Source organism: Megascapheus bottae, chromosome 37, assembly GCF_031878675.1.
Source record: "Megascapheus bottae isolate mThoBot1 chromosome 37, mThoBot2.hap1, whole genome shotgun sequence".
NCBI classification, from domain to species: Eukaryota; Metazoa; Chordata; class Mammalia; order Rodentia; family Geomyidae; genus Megascapheus; species Megascapheus bottae.
In genome coordinates, this window is record NC_143545.1 from 5,187,242 (window position 1) to 5,203,910 (window position 16,669).

A 16,669-nucleotide genomic window follows, 5' to 3' on the forward strand; every position below is an offset into this window, starting at 1 on the left:
CTGGCTCTGGTCCTGGTTCTAGTTCTGGTTCTGGCTCTGGCTCTAGTCTTGGTTCTAGTTCTGGCTCTAGCTCTGGCTCTGTTTCCGGTTTTGGCTCTGGTTCTAGCCCTGGCCCTGGCCCTGGCTCTGGTGAGGACATGCTGGGTGTGAGCTTGGAAAGCAGCTTCTGAGAACCAGCAGAAAACCAGGTAGCACCTACACTTTAATCCCAACCAACAGTGTCCCTTCCATAGAAGGAAATACCACTCCAAATAAATACGTCATTATGAATAGGGCATAATGTGCCTGTACACACACACACACACACACACACACACACACACACACACACACACACACAGTAGGCTAAAGTAAGAATTGGCTAAACTAAGAATCCCAGCTACCCCAGATAATGAGATCTGAGAACTCTAGTTTGAAACCAGCCTGGTCAGGGGCAGAAAAATCCATGAGCCTTTTGTCTCCAGTGAACCAGTCAAAAGGTCAAAGTGGAAATGTGGCTCAAGTGGTAGAGCAGCAGCCTTCAGTGGAAAAAGCCAAGCCAGAGTTTCCAGACTTGAGTTCAAGATCTAGTACTGGCATAGTTTTTTCTTAACTCATCCATTCATGTGTCTATAATATGTCATACAAAATGTCTACTTATAATGTTTATCTGTTAAGACCAAGAGTATACAATAATGTGGTGAAAATGTGAGAACAACTTTCACAATGCCTGACATTTTTTTTTCTTTTGTGCCAGTATTGGGACTTGAACTCAGGGACTGAGAGCTGTCCCTGTGCTTTTTCTACTGAAGGCTGGCATTCTACTACTTGGACCACATTGGCTTTTTAGTGATTAATTGGAGATAATTAGTTCATCGCAGGGGTGCTTAGATCTCCGTTTTCTGTGTAGCGTTAATTACAGGCATTAGCTATGCTGCCTGGCTGTTGTCTGACATTTTTCACAGCTACTGCAAGGAAGTCTCCAGGTTTGTTGTTGTTTTATTTGTACGCGATTATAAATAAGGCATTTGTATTTTCTTAGTAATCAATGAAACCCTGGCTATTTCCTCTTTAAAATTATTTTAACCACACAAATTCTGGCTTCTATATCCCAGACTGTTACATTAAAAGAAAATGTTTTCCTAAACTTAATACAGAAATCTCAATGATAAAAATTAGAAAGGCAATATATTTTGATGTACTGAGATTTTATTTCTGAGTTCACTGACAATAAACATGAAGATAACAGGAGAGCTTTGTCCATCAGTGTTGAAAATAGTTTTCTGAGAGAAATATCACAGATTTCTGATATAAGATGATGTCGGCACATATCTCATTTTGCCTGGACTTCTTTGTAATACTCAACCAAAATGACCATAAAAAAAGTAAAAAGAGGAACCTAGAGCATAGCCTAGTGGTAGAGTACTCGCCTAGCATGCATGAAGCCCTGGGTTCGATTCCTCAGTATCATATACACAGAAAAAGCCAAAATGGTGCTATGGCTCAAGTGGCAGTGCGCTAGCCTAGAGCAAAAGGTGTCCAAGGACAGTGCCCAGACCCTGAGATCAAGCCCCAGGACTGGCAAAAAAAAAAAAAAAAAAAGTAAAAAGAAAATCCAGGCCCTGGTGGGTCACACTTGTAATCCTAGCTACTCAGGAGGCTGAGATTGGAGGATCACAGTTCAAAGCCAGCCTGGTCCAGGAAAGTCTATGAGACTCTTATCTGCAATGAACCACTAGAAAATAGGAAGTGACATTGTGGCTCTAGTGGTAGAGCTCTAGCCTTGAGCTAAATAGCTAAGGCACAGAGCCAAAGCCCAGAATTCAAGCCCCAGGACCAGAAAACAAACAAAAAAAAGCTCAAGCCTGAAATCCCAGCTACTCAGGAGGCTGAGATCTGAAGATCATGGTTCGAAGCCAGCCCAAGCAGAAAAGTCCATGTGATTCTTATCTCCACTGAAATTACTGAAAGGTAGAAGAAGAGCTGTGGCTGAAGTGTTAGAATGCTAGCCTTGAATTAAAAGATTTTTTTAAACAAAACTAAGGGACAGTACCTAGGCCATGAGTTCAAGCCCAGGACTGGCACCAACAAACAAACAAAACAAAATGGCAATGAAAAAAAATGATATTTCTTTAAACAGTACAGAAAACCAGGTGCTGGTATGTTGAGGTGGAGCTCTTATTAAAGTGTGTGTGTGTGTGTGTGTGTGTGTGTGTGTGTGTGTGTGTGTGTACACCCTGAGGCTTGAACTCAGCCTGGCTACCGTCACTGAGCTTTTTAGCTCCAGGTTGGTGCTCTGTCATTTGAATGACAGCTCCACATCCAACCTTTTTGCTAGTTAATTGGAGATGAGATTTGTATAGACTTTCCTGCCTGGCTGGCTTTGAACGTCAGTCCTCAGAGTCTAGCCTCCTGAGTAAGCTAGAATGCCAAGCATGAGCCGTGAGCTGGCGCTCTTGTTCCCTTTTGCCCGTGGATGGCCTTAAACCATGACTTTCTTTGATGTTTACCTCTTGCAGGCTGGAGTTCAGTGGGATGTTTCAAATAGATGAAAAGGAATATTGATATAAAGTTTTATAGGAAACCAGAACTTACTTTGTGTCCTATGTGTCAGGAAATGTTATTCTCTTTTCATTTTTGTTTCAACCATTTAAAATGTGAAAAAAAAATTTCCTGTTTAGCTCACAAGCTACAGAAAATCGGAGACCTTTGGCTTGTTGGTCTCTATTCTGTTCCAGAAGATTCTAAAGATTACTGCATAAAGGCTATGAGCTGCCTGTGTCTCTCAATGAATGCACTGCAGTTAGTTTCGGGAGGAGAAAGGGGTGGGGGCGACACCTTGGGTAGTTTGTAATTGCTTAAGTTTCTGTTAAGGCACAGTGTTGATCATGAGATCATATAATTATTAAATTAAGACTGCCAAGGTTCTTGATCTCTGGCCATTCACAACATACACGTGTGTTATAGAGACAGATGGATAGATGACATAAGGATGGATCATTAGATAGATGATAATTAGATAATTAGATGATAGATGATAAAATAGGTGATAGATAGGAGGTAGAGGTACACAGATAGAAGATAGGTAAGTTATAGATGACTGGATGGATAAATAGATGGCAGATAGATATACATAGTCACATAGGGAATAGATAGGTAGTTAGATAAATAGATACATAGATAATAGGTATATAGATAGATGATAGATAGATAGACAGATGAGTAGCTAGATAATAGAGAGATGGATAGATGATAGATTGATAACAGATACATAATAGATGATTGATAGATGCTTGGTGGATAATTAGATAATCAGCGGGTATAGATTGATGATAAATACTAAACAGATGATGTGTGAGTGGATGGATAATTAAATGAGAGAGAGAGACACACACACAGAATGAGAGTTTGAACTCAAGGCCTCTGGATTTTCTTCAGAAGCAATCCTCCTATTTCTCTCTGTAAAGAATCTGTGATTACAGGCATGTATCACCACGCATAGCAATTGTCTACTTTAAAGTCCACTGAGCGCCTGTGTCAACTCTGTTGAGACTACTTGGAACAAGAAAAACACCCAGGCGGGAATCTCCACAGATGTCTAACCTGAGTATTTCCTCACCAAACACATTGCATTCTAATTCTTCCTCTGGCTAGTTGCCACCTGCAAACACAAAGACAATTATTAAACTAATCTGTCTGCATTTCTTTCTGGGTCTCGGGCATAAGAATGAAGAACAAGAGATTATTTCCTGTAGTGGGTTGTGAAACAGAGGACAACTGAGCCAGGGGTGACTCAGACAGGAAAGCAAACTTTCCATTCCTTGTCCCCTGCCTCAAGGGCTTTGTGTCCCTCAATTAATATTTATTAAGCAGTTTGGAGTTGTCCACCACTGTATGAGACAAAAAGACCATCAGTTCCTTCACCTTTTGTTGTTATTTTTTCTTTCTTCATTTGATGAATTGTGCGCTGGATGATTCAATTGCTTCAGGACATAAGTACAAAACTAAAAATATTTCAATTACAATACCTATAAGGAAAGCAGTGCCAGTTAAAATACAGATGCATAAAAATATCACCCTTAAGAGATTATTTTCAAAATCTGAAAGGTTTGGGGTTAGCTGGCATTCAAGCCACAGGACCTGGGTAGATGAAGCAGGACAATGAGTATCTTATAAAGAAAAACTTTTTTTTCCAGGTCCTGGCAGACAATTTGAGACTAAGATTTGCAGGTGGGTTATGCCAGTTGCCAGAATTATTCTAAATTCTGTGTGTGTGTGTGTGTGTGTGTGTGTGTGTGTGTGTGTGTGTGTGTGGCACTGTCCCTGAGACTGTTCCAATTAATTTAATTTTTGTAAATTTTTATGTGGTACCAAGGAGTTGAACCCAGGGCCTCATGTATGCTAGGTAAACACTCTACCATTAAGCCACATTCCTAGAGTCCCTGAGATTTTTTATTTTTTTTTTGTCGGATATGGGACTTGAACTCTGGGCCTGGGCATTGTCCCTAAGCTCTTCAGCTCAAGGCTACTGCCCTACTTCTTGAGCCACAGCTCCACTTCCAGCTTTTTTTTTTTTTTTACCAGTTAACTGAAGGCAAGAGTCTCATGGACTTTCCTTTCCAGGATTTTGGACTTCAATCCTTACGTCTCAGCCTCCACCAGCCACCAGCATCCAGGTCTTCTAAATTCCTTCTCCATGTTAAGACACGAGGAAGTCTCAACCCCAGTTCTGAATCCAACTACATGTTAAGAATTTTTCAAAGGAAAATAGTTGTTTAAACATTCTTCTTTGGGGCCAGGAGCGTGGCCTAGAAGTAGAGTGCTCCCCTACCATGCATGAAGCCCTGGGTTCGATTCCTCAGTACCACATACTCAGAAAAAGCCAGAAGTGGAGTTGTGGTTTAAGTGGTAGAGCTCTAGCCTTGAGCAAAAAGTGTCCAAGGACAGTGCCCAGGCCCTGAGTTCAAGCCAAGCCCCAGGACTGACAAAAAAAAAAATCTTCTTTAAGCTGGGGGTACTGGTGGCTCACAACTGTAATTCCAGCTACTCAGGAGACTGAGATCTGAGAATCATGGTTGGAAGCCAGGCCTGATAAGAAAGTCCATGAGAGGGGCCAGGAGTGTGGCCTAGTAGTAGAGTGCTTGCCTAGCATGCACAAAGACCCGGGTTCGATTCTTCAGTACCACATACATAAAAAAAAGCCAGAAGTGGTGCTGTGGTTCAAGTGGTAGAGCTCTAGCCTTGAGAAAACCCAAGGACAGGGCTCAGGCCCTGAGTTCAAGCCCAGGACTGGCAAAAGAAAAAAAAAGGAAGTCCATGAGACTTTTATTTCCAATGAACCACCAGAAACCAGGAAGTGTGTCCTGGGGCTTGAACTCAGGGACTTCATGCTCCTGCTACCATTTGAGCCACACCTCCACTTCCAGCCTTTTGCTACTTAACTGGAGATAAGGGTCTCGTGGACTTTTCTGCCTGGGCTAGCTTCACCCTGCAATCCCCCTCTCTCAGCCCTCTGAGTAGCTAGGATTATGGATAGGAGCTAAGATTATGGATATGCACTTTGTTCTTTGTTTTTTAATAGGATTTTTTATTTGCATTCTTAAGGAGTTGTACAAAGAGATTATAATTCCATCTATCAGGTTATGAGTGCAATCTACCTTGATCCATGTCGCTCCCTTCCATTTTTCCCCAGCTTTTCTTCCATTTGTTTGCATTCACTTTAATAAACCATTCATCCACTGTCAGAGAAGTTACACCTTTATATTCCTCACCTAAGTATACTATCCTTTAGTCAATTTGTTTGTCCATAAATGCATAAAGCTCTGTATATGTTATTTTTTTTTTTTTGGTGGCTCGTTGAGGATAAGAATTTCACAGGCTTTAAACTGAGATCCTCGGATCTCAGCCTCATGAGTAGCTGGAATGACAGGTATGAGTCACCAGCACGGGGCTGCATGTTTGTATTTTAGATGTAGCATCCATTTATGGAGGGGAATGGGAAAAAGCATGCCCCTATTGTCTCTCCGAGCCTGACATTTTTTTCTAGTTCCATCCCTAATGGTCAATCTTAACAATAGCAAGGTATCATTCATGTATTAAGATAGAGTGGAAGCTGGATGCCACTGGCTTACAACTATAATCCTAGCTACTTAGGAGGTTGAGATCTGAGGATTACAGTTCAAAGCCAGCCTGGGCACGGAAGTCCAAGGGCCTCTCCAATCAACCATCAGAAAACTGGAAGTGGCACTATGGTTCAAAGTATTAGAGCTCAGAGACCCTGAGCTCAAGGCCAGAATTAACAGGGAGGTGGTGAGGAGAGGGAAGGGGAGATCTGAGCAAAAACTTTCAGGAGAATTCCTTACAAATAATAGCTAAAGCAAGATAAGGCACAAGGTAAAAAGGATTTTGGGGGGGGCAGGGGAGGGAGGCAGTCCTGGGGCTTGAACTGAGGGCCTGGGCACTGTTCCTAAGCTTTTTTGCTCATGACTAGTAAGCTTTACTTCTGGCTTTTTTGGTGGTTCAGGGAAGAGAAAAGTCTCACTGACTTTCTTAGCCAGATATAGTGTTGAAGAAGTCGTAATACAATGTTACCCCTCATCTCTCCACACCCCACCATCCCCTCAAGCTCCCTGGTTCCATTTTCACAGATGGACTTTGAATATTAGGGCTGAGTTCTCCCAATCCTCCCTCTCTCCATTCATGTCCCCCTCCCCTGATCTCACCCCCCCCCCAAGACACCACAAATCCCAGCTTCCCGTCATTTGTTTTGTTAAACTGTTGAGTCAACTGTTCGAAGGACTTACATGATTGGAATCCTTCTGTAAGTATACCATATTTTAATGAACACGTGAACACGTTTGTGCGTGTGTGTGTGTGACTAAATACATACATGCATATAACATGGTATATGTTTTGGATATCTTAATATCTTAGATATAACTTTCACATGTGAGATGACATGTGTTCTTTCCTCTCAGAGTTTGACTTACTTCACTGATTTCTCTGCAAATCACACAGTATGATTATCCTGACGACGAATAAAATTCTGCTAAGTAGCTGGGATTGCAGGAGTGAAAATTACACCCTCTAATTTTTCATCAGAGAAACCAATAAACCAGTGATATGTGTATATCATTCAGATTGAATTGTGGCTTCTCACATAATTTCTCAAAATAACTGACAGCAGTTGATGTAAAGATATGTTTGTTCTGACAGTTATTGTAGAATTAGAGTAATTTTCCCTGCAAAACAGTATTTGAATGTTTAGATGGGGGTTCTGACTTGGCTTTAAAACTAGTCACTGGTGGCACATGCCTATAATCCCAGCTATTCAAGAAGTTTCCAGCTACGAGGTTCATGGTTCAAAGCCAGCCTTGGCAGGAAAGTCCTTGAGACTCTTTATCTCCAATTGACTACCAAAAAGGCTGGAAATAATCCTGTGGCTCAAGTGACAGGGTGCTAAAGTTGTGCACAAAACTTCAGGAACAGGCCCTGAGTTCAAGTCCCACTACTGATAAAAATGTGAAATAAAATAAATTAGGAGCCTGGGCACTGGTGGTTCATGCCTGTATACCAGTTCTCAGAAAGCTGAGAACTGAAGATCATAACTTAAAACCAGCCTGGGCAGAATAGACTATGAAACTCTTGTCTCCAATTAAATACCAAAATTCTGGAAGTAGAATTTTGGTTCAAGTAATAGAGCACCAACCGTGGGTGACAAGGCCAAGGGAAACTGGCCAGGCCCTTGAGTTCAAGCTTTAATACTGACATAAACAAACAAAAATTTCTATATTTGAAAGTAAACGCCCAGGGTAAAATCAAATGAAGAATATATATCAAGTGTCCATTTTTCTATTTTCTTTCTCTTGCTCTTTCTTTTCTGGCTAATTAAAAAACAAACAAAAACCAACCAGGGCCTGGGCCCTGTCCCTGAGCTTCTTTTGCTCAAGGCTGGTGCTCTACCATTTGAGCCACAGCACCACTTCTGGCTTGTTCTGTGTATGTGGTACTGAGGAATCAAACCCAGGGCTTTATGCATGCTAGGCAAGCACTGTACCACTAAGCCACATTCTCAGCCTATTTTCTTTTCTTTTCTTTTCTTTTCTTTTTTTTGCCAGTCTTGGGCTTGGGCTCAGGGCCTGAGCGCTGTCCTTGGACTTTCTCAAGGCTAGAGCTCTACCACTTGAGCCTCAGCACCACTTCCAGCGTTTTTCTATGTATGTGATACCAAGGAATCGAACCCGGGTCTTCGTGCATGCTAGGCAAGCACTCTACCACTAGGCCAAACTCCCGGCCCTCTCAGCCTATTTTCTTTCTCTTGATAAAACATTCGACATCACAGTCCATGGCATATCCTATGCTAGTGGTTTCCTTCTATCAAAATTGTGTCCTTCCCAGCCCAGAGCAGTCTGAACAATGCCTGTCCCTTCCAGGACAGATCTGACTCCTGTGTGTTTCCCAGGCTCTGAGCTCAGATTTCCCATTCCTGCCCTCAGTACCAGACACTGCTGGCTGGAAGAGGGTCGCTTGGATCTGCAGAATCATCTCCAAAGGCACATCAAGAGAACAGGTGTAGCAACCTCTCATGATCAGGAGGCAGGGTCACGGGAGTTGGAGAGCTCGAGGAGTCTCTGGAGTCATGGCATAGGGTCTGGCAAGTCCAGTAGCTTATTACCCAAGTCCTGCCCTGCCTCTGAGAACTCAGGCACACCCACCACCAGGGGGTGCGATTACACCTTCATCCACCAAGAAGCCCAGGTGTTGCCAGCTAGACTTGATTTCTGCCATGTTGGCAAGATGGCGACAGTCAGACCCAGTATCCATATTTTATATTCAGCACCTAGGATTCTGTTCTCTGATGAGGAGAATGAAAGGATCATGTACAATTGATTCCATACACTGAGCCTTCCCAAGTCTGTAAACTTAATCAACCTAGGGATCTCCCCATTTCTTTTCTTCCTTTTCCCTCCTTCCCTCCCTCCCTTCCTTCCCTCCTTTTCTTCTTTCCTCCCTCTCTTCCTCTTTCTCTTTCCTTCCTTCCTTTACTTCTTTTCCTTCCTTTCTTCCTTCTTTCCCTCCCTCCCTCCTTCCCTTTCGATCTCCCTCTTTCCTTTCTCTTTCTTTCTTTCTCTTCTTCCTCTTCCTCTTCCTCTTCCTCTTCCTCCTCTTCTTCTTCTTCTTCATCTTCTTCTTCTTCTTCTTCTTCTTCTTCTTCTTCTTCTTCTTCTTCTTCTTCTTCTTCTTCTTCTTCTTCTTCTTCTTCTTCTTTTCTCTATTTCTTCTTGTGGTGCCAGAACTGGGACTTGAACTCTGGACTTGGGCACTGCTTTTTAGCTTTTTCCACTCTGAGTTGGCACTGTAGTCTACCACTTGAACCACATCGCCGCTTTCGGTGTTTTAATGATTAATTGGAGATGAGAATCTCACAACTTTTTCCTGTCTGAGCTGGCTGTTAGGAAACTGAATCATGAGGATATGAGTATAAAGAAAGAGCAGAAGACAAATCAACGTCAGTGAAAAGTTGAAAAGGAACCTGAGGAGAGTCAGGAGACATGAAATATGGTGTAATAGCAGCAAGGGTGGAAGGGCTGAAATAGGGTTATGGTTAGGGGCAGGGTCCCAGGGAGCTTGAGGGTTCAAAGAGTGGCAGGATGGGATGGGAGGGGACAGGATTGCAGGTAGTTGAGGGTTCCAAGAGTCTCTTTATGTTGTGGTGCAGATCTGGCAGATCTAGGAACCTAGAACCTTCTGCTTCTAGAAATGTAGGCAGCCTATCACCTGGGGGTGGGGGTGGGGAAGTGGATTAAGATTTAGATTAAGATTCTGATTTAGATTAAGATTCTGGGCTGGAAATTGGGTGGAAGATTTTCAGGAAGATCTCCTGAATACAGAGAGTTCTGAGAACCAAGCAGATTCCCATCACTGGCCTGGAACTGTGATCCTCAAATCTCAGCCTTCTGAGTAGCTAGTATTGCAGGCACGGGCTTTGAGTACCTGACTCCTACTTCTTAACACGGTAGCATCTTGGGACAGCTTCATGAGCCAGAAAGACAGAACTGATGGTAGCTGCACGGGGCACTGACTCCCGAATCTTATTTCCGGATGAGACAGCTACAAAGTGGCACACATCTGTGTTTCCAGTCCTCCTGGGATGAGGGGGACCTCTGAGGTAGTCCATAGGCCTGGAGTGATGCTTGGATTTTCTGCCTCCCTACCACTCTTGTTCCTATGTTGTGGTTTAACATCCTCAGAGCCTAAGGGCCTATTACCTGATTGGGAAGGGTTAGCCTTGGGTCTCCATGCTGTCTTGGAAGATGCCTGGCTTCTCCTCCAGCCCAAGGCTGGGTGAGAGCTCTCCGCCTTGTCAAAAGTCAGGGTCATACCTGATGGCCTCACTGCTTCCTGGCCCAGAAGCCAGTCTAACCCTAGGAGAAAGTGGTCTCTAGAGCTGGTTATATAGAGATGCGCCCTGAGGAATCTCAATAAAAGCTAATAGAAAAAAAGAGGGGTGTGGCTTGGCCAAGCTTTTGATTAGCAGTCCTAGCTTCTGATTGGCAATCCCAGCTTCTGATCTGAAGTCCCACCTCCTGATTGGCAGTCCCAGCTTCTGATCTGCATCCTACCTCCTGATTGGCAGTCCCAGCTTCTGATCTGCATCCTACCTCCTGATTGGTAATCCCAACTTCCGATCTGAAGTCCCACCTCCTGATTGGCAGGCCCAGCTTCTGATCTGCATTCTACCTCCTGATTGGTAATCCCAGCTTCTGATCTGCATCCTACCTCCTGATTGGCAGTCCCAGCTTCTGATCTGCATTCTACCTCCTGATTGGCAGTCCCAGCTTCTGATCTACAGTCCTGGCTTTTGAATGGCAGATCTATCCCTGATTGGCAGTCCTAGCTTCTAATTGGCAGACCTTGCTTCTCTCAGTTGAACAATACAATATCCTGACTCCAGACACTTCTCTCAGTGCTTCTGAGTCCTAACCACTGTCCAGCAAGGGTGTTCTGTATCACTACAATCATGTAAAAGTATTCCACTGGCTATGTCTTGCTCCGGCTGGTGAAATGCTGCTTGCAGTGGACAAGGCCAGGAATCCTAGATATAAAATCAAAAAGATTTCTAGTTATCAGCTGGAGACAGAGTGGTGCCTACTGAAAGACAACCCTTCCTGGGTGCCTGCACACACACTCTGGCCAGTCACCTCAGTAGAACCTAGCTGGCCCTTTCTGGTTTTGTAACAAATTTGCAGAGGATCATTGTTCATGCCTGCAATCCTGTGGTTCAAGCCAGCTAGGGCAGGAAAATCTGAGTCTCTTATGGCCAATGAACTAGAAAAATGCTGGAAGGGAAAGTGTGGCTCAAGTAGTAAAGAGCTTGTCTCTTGTTTCCTTTTTTTTTTTTTTTCTTTTGTTTTTGGTCTGGGACCTGACACTTTTGCTCATTGGCTCTATTTACTGAGCCATGCCTCCAAACCCAAGAACACTAATCTTCAGTGGAAAAAGCTCAGAAACAGCATCAAGGCCCAGTACCAATACACATACCCCCCCCCCACACACACACAGACACAGACACAGACACACAGACACACACACACACACACACACACACACACACACACACACAACTACTGCTACAGACTAGTCTGGAATGGCATCTTGGGAAGTCTTCCTGAAGGTATTGTGGTGCAGATGAGAGTGAGCTAAGTCTATATCCTTCCTAAGGTAAGAAGAAAGGATTTCCAAAGGCAGGATTAGAAAAAAGAAAGAAAGAAGAGGAACGGTGGGGAGATAGAGAATTCATGGAGATCTTCAAGGTCTTCTACCTGAAGCTGGGTACTGTGGTTTATACCTAAAATTCCAGCTACTCAGAAAGCCTGAGATCGGAGGACCCAGGTTCAAATCCAGCCCGGGTAGGAAAGTCTATGAAGCTCTTATCTTCAAGGAACCACCAAAAAAACCAGAAATGGAGCTGTAATTCAAGTGATAGAGAGAGCTAAGGAACAGTGCCCAGGTCCTCGGTTCAAGTCTCATTTGTGGCATAAGCCTAAACTCACTGCAAGCCTGATGTGTTGTTTGAGCTTCTACCTGGTCTAGCAGCTTTGTTTCTTGCAGGTTGGCAATCCTGGAGCCTGAGGGGCTAAATGAATTCACAGCAGAGCGTTGGCCTTGAGGCTACTCTGCTGACTTTGAAGATTGCCTGGCTCCATCCTGAGCCCAAGGCTGGTGTCACACTTAAATTATGTCATTCCCCTCACAGGTCAATCTGTCAAAACCAACACACACACACACACACACACACACACACACACACACACACACACACACACACACACGATGTTTGAAAAGAGCCGCCTATACAGAACAAGGTAAAGCTATATAGAACAACATAGGAACTTTAATCAGATATTTTCACCAGTTTTGGACACCCCAGACATACCACTGGAGCTCACACCTCTCATCCTAGCTACTCAGGAGACTGAGTTCTGAGGATCATGGTTCAAAGTCAGCCTGGGGTAAGAAAGTTCTTGAGACTCTTATCTCCAATGATCCACCCAAAAAGCCAGAGTGGAGGTGTGGCTCAAATGGTAGAAGGCCAGCTTTGAATAAAATAGCTAAAGAATAGCCCCCAGGCCCTGAGTTCAAGCTTTAGTAACTATACCAAAAATGAATGAATGAATTAATGGAATTTTTAAAAAGGGTGTATAGTATATGAAGGAGACTAGTTTTAGAGTTAGACACCTGGATTCTAAAAGTTCAGAGACCCCAGGCAGGGCAGCTAGCACTCTCATGCCACAGCTTCCTCCTATGCAAACAAGCACACCCAATACTTAGCATCGGAGCTGTGCTGGACTGTACATTATACTCAGCTTTAGCTCTCTGTGTTCTGCATAATAACCATACTTCCGGCCTGAGTGTCCTTCCCTACGTGCTCTGTTGTTTTAAAAATTGCCGATTTCTATGAAACTTCATTTGCATTTGTGTGCGTGAAACTTCATTTGCATTTGTGTGTGTGTGTGTGTGTGTGTGTGTGTACTGAGGCTTGAACTCTGGGCCTTCGTGCTGTCCCTTAGCTTTATCACATGAGGCTGGTATCCTACCACTTGAACCCCAGCTCCATCTCTAGCTTTTTAGCTGATGGATTGGACATAAGTGTCTTAGGGACCTTTTTTTTTGTTTTGCTTGGGCTAGCTTTGAACCACGCTCCTCAGCTCTCAGCTTCTTGAGTAGCCAGGATTACAAGCGGGAATCCTGGGTGTCTGTCTGAGTGTTTGCTTTTTCACTGGTTTTCATGAGAGACTTCTTCAGCTAGAAAGCAACAGGTGGCTGTGTCTGCTCATCTCCCTTTCTCATTTCTCTTTTTTGCCTTTCTAGTTATGCTTTATTTGCATGCTGAACCCCACTGTTGGAAGAAAATGCCATTTCTACTCAGTCACGCCCAGGTTAAACCTCTTCTCTCCCAAGACAGCTGTTCGCATGGAAATATTGTGGGCTTACTGGTGCTGTGGGTTCTAATCCTGGCTCTGGTATTTATGACCTTAACACATGACTTCTCTGAACTCAGATGCCCTGCTGTGTGTAAATGGAAATGAGGGCTTTTATGATTAAAGATTGCAAGCATACATCTGAATCACACAAAGTGATCAAAACATTTCCTATCCTTTTCCTTCTTCTCCTTTTCCTCCTATGCTCCCTCCTCTTCCTCCTCCTCCTTCTTCATGATTATTTTTTTCTAGTGCCAGTTCTGGGGATTAAAGTCATAGCCTTGGACCAGGAGTTTGGCCTAGTGGTAGAGTGCCAGCCTAGCATGCATAAAGACCCAGGTTCGATTCCTCTATATCACATACATAGAAAAAGCTGAAAGTGGTGCTGTGGCTCAAGTGGAAGAACTCTAGCCTTGAGAAAGCCCAAGGACAGTGCTCAGGCCCTGAGTTCAAGCCTCATGACTGGCAGAAAAAGAAAAGAAAATTAAACTCAAGGCTTTGTGGTTGTGTATGGATTTTTCTCCTCAAAGCTAGAGCTCTACCTCTTTTCTTTATCTTAAAAAATAATGAGTCGGGCCGGGAATTTGGCCTAATGGTAGAGTGCTTGCCTAGTATGCACAGAGACCTGGATTCGATTCCTTGGTACCAAATACATAGAAAAAAAAAAGCTGGAAGTGGTGCTGAGGCTCAAGTGGTAGAGCTCTAGCCTTGAGAAAGTCCAAGGACAGTGCTCAGGCCCTGAGCTCAAGCCCAGGACTAGCAAAATAATAATAATAATAATAATAATAATAATAATAATAATAAGTGGCCAGGCACGGTGGCTCACGCCTGTAATCCTAGCTACTCAAGAGATTGAGATCTGAGCATCAAGATTCCAAGCCAGCCCGGGCACAAAAGGACCTGAGACTCTTATCTCCAATTAACCTCTAGAAAATGGGAAGTGGGGCTTGGCTCAAGGGTAGAGTGGTAGCCTTGAGCTGAAGAGCTCAGGAACAGTGACTAGGCCTAGTTCAAGCCCCATGACCCACAAAATAAATAAACAAATAAATAAATAAAAATAATTTGAGGGTGGAGATAGGAGGGGAGATACTGGGAGTAAAGGCACAACATTTTCCAAAATGAAATGGATTTACATATATCCGACTTATATAACTGTTACCCTTCTGTACATCACCTTTATAATAACGATTTAAAACGTTTTTAAAAACATGGGACTCGCCGGATATGGTGGCTCACACCTGTAATCCTAGCTGCTCAGGAGGCTGAGATCTGAGGATCGTGGTTCAAAGCCAGCCCGGGCACTAAAGGCCTAGGGACTGTGCGACTCTTATTTCCAATTAACCACTAGAAAACTGGAACAGACTCTGTGGCTCAAGGGGTAGGACGGTAGCCTTGAGCTAAAGAGCTCAGGGACAGCACCCAGGCCCAGAGTGAAAGAGCCCCTCCCCAACACACAGACACACAGAACTTGTCACAAATTTGCACGTGATCCTTTACAGGAGCCATACTATTCTTCTCTGTATTGTTCCATTTTTAGAATCTGTACCACCCGTGAAAGCAATGGCCATAGCTCCACATCCAGCTTTTTGAGTTCATTGGAGATATGAGTTTCACAGATTAGCCTGGGCTGGCTTTGAACTGTGCTCCTCGGATCTCAGCCTCCTGAGTTGCTGGGATTACAGGTGTGAGCCACCAGTGTCCAGGGATTTCTTTTATGGAAACTTTTCTTCATTATGTTCTTTTACTATGACTGTTTTATTTTGAGCCTAAATTCTTTGGGGCCATTTCTAGAGCTTGAACTCAGGACCTTGGCACTATCCCTGAGCTGCTTCTGCTCAAAGCTAGAACTCTACCACTCCCAGCTTTTTCTGTGTATTTAGTACTGTGGACTAGAACCCAGGACTTCGTGCATGCTAGGCAGGTACTATGCCATTAAACCACATTCCCAGCCAAGTCTAAATTCTTTAACACCAAAGCAGCTTCTGTTCCGTAATCTTTCTTCAGAGTCCTCTCTACACTTGTCTCACACATCCCAGGTTCAAAATCAGATTTTGGCAGGCCCTGGCGTTCAGGTCTATAATCCTAGCTACTCAGGAGGCTCAGATCTGAGGTTTGAGGCTTGAAACCAGCTTGAACAAAATAGGCCATGAGCCTCTACTTACAATTAACCAGCAAAAAGCCAGACACGAAGTGTTGGCTCACGTGGAAGAGTGCCAGCCTTGAGCTAAGAGATAGTACTCAAGACCCGAGCTCAAGATCTAGTGCCAGCACTAAATAAATAAGCAAATAAAAGAATCACAATAAAAGTCCTATGGTTTTGCTGGCTACTCTGTTAGGTTCTATTATTTATTCTCTGGTCCATTATTATTGTTGTTGTTGTTGTTATTGCCAGTCATGGGACTTGAACTCATGGTCTAGGCATTGTCCCAAGACTCTCTACCACTTGAGCCACAGAGACACTTCTATGGCTTTTTCTGTGTTATGTGTTACTACAGAATCCAACCCATGGCTTAGTGCATGCTAGGCAAGCACTCTACCACCAAGCCACAGTCCCAGCCCCTTATTATTATTATTAATAATAATAATATCAGAATGTTCTATTTTGTGCTAGTACTGAGGCTTTAACTCAGGGCCTCATGTTCTCACTTGATTTTTTTTTTTCCTACTCAAAGCTGGCGCTTTAACACTTGGGCCACAGCTCCACTTCTGGCTTTTTACTAATTCATTAGAGATAAGAGTTTTTTTAAGACACTTCTGCCTTAGCTGGCTTGGAACAGTGATCCTCAGACCTTAGCCTCCTGAGCAGCCAGGCATAAGCCACTGGCCTGACTCCTGGTTTATTATTAACTCTTTGTTTTCTCTTCATATTCATTGCAAGTGATTTGTCTTCATGTTCTTCTAACCTCAAGTTTCCTCTTTCTGATGACCTGTTTCCCTTTTCTGCTGAGTTACTCTCACCCACACACAAACAGCGGCTCTCTAGGACCAATGGTCTGTTACTGAGGTGCCACAGGCCCCTTTCTTAAATGGTAATAATTTCAATTCCCTTTCAGGTCTTAAGGTTGTATACTACATAGCCATTTAAGGATAATGCTGATGATTTCTACATTGTTAATGGCTTGATCCTCTCTGTTTTCTCAGCCTATTATTCTGGTATATGGTCCTATTTTATTCACCTTAAAAGGGCCTTCCCTTCAAGGGTATAGTTT

At 43.5% G+C, this 16,669-nt stretch overlaps 1 non-coding gene across 1 annotated transcript; it reads right to left on the reverse strand.

Moving 5' to 3' along the window:
• Positions 1–14,915: 14,915 nt before the first annotated feature.
• LOC150042140 (U6 spliceosomal RNA) lies at positions 14,916–15,021 on the reverse strand. Its single transcript, XR_016533690.1, has one exon. It is a non-coding gene; the product is annotated as a U6 spliceosomal RNA (small nuclear RNA).
• Positions 15,022–16,669: the final 1,648 nt, after the last annotated feature.